Below are 201 nucleotides of genomic sequence, written 5' to 3'. Positions count from 1 at the left end.
GATCCTCCCCCTCTAGTGACTCGGATTAATTTTTTTTTCCTTTGCCTTTCTTCATAATATAGTTTTGTCACCTTTAATTTAAAATTATTTTGAAGAGTTTTTTTTTTCCAAGCTGCTTTTTTTTTACCTTGAAAAGTGCGCAGATTTCCTCATTTTTATGTCATTCTTTCCTTTTTTTATCCTTTCCCCCCCACAGTAAAG

This window comes from Penaeus monodon, chromosome 29 (genome assembly GCF_015228065.2).
Source record: "Penaeus monodon isolate SGIC_2016 chromosome 29, NSTDA_Pmon_1, whole genome shotgun sequence".
NCBI classification, from domain to species: domain Eukaryota; kingdom Metazoa; phylum Arthropoda; class Malacostraca; order Decapoda; family Penaeidae; genus Penaeus; species Penaeus monodon.
This window is presented reverse-complemented; position numbering follows the sequence as displayed.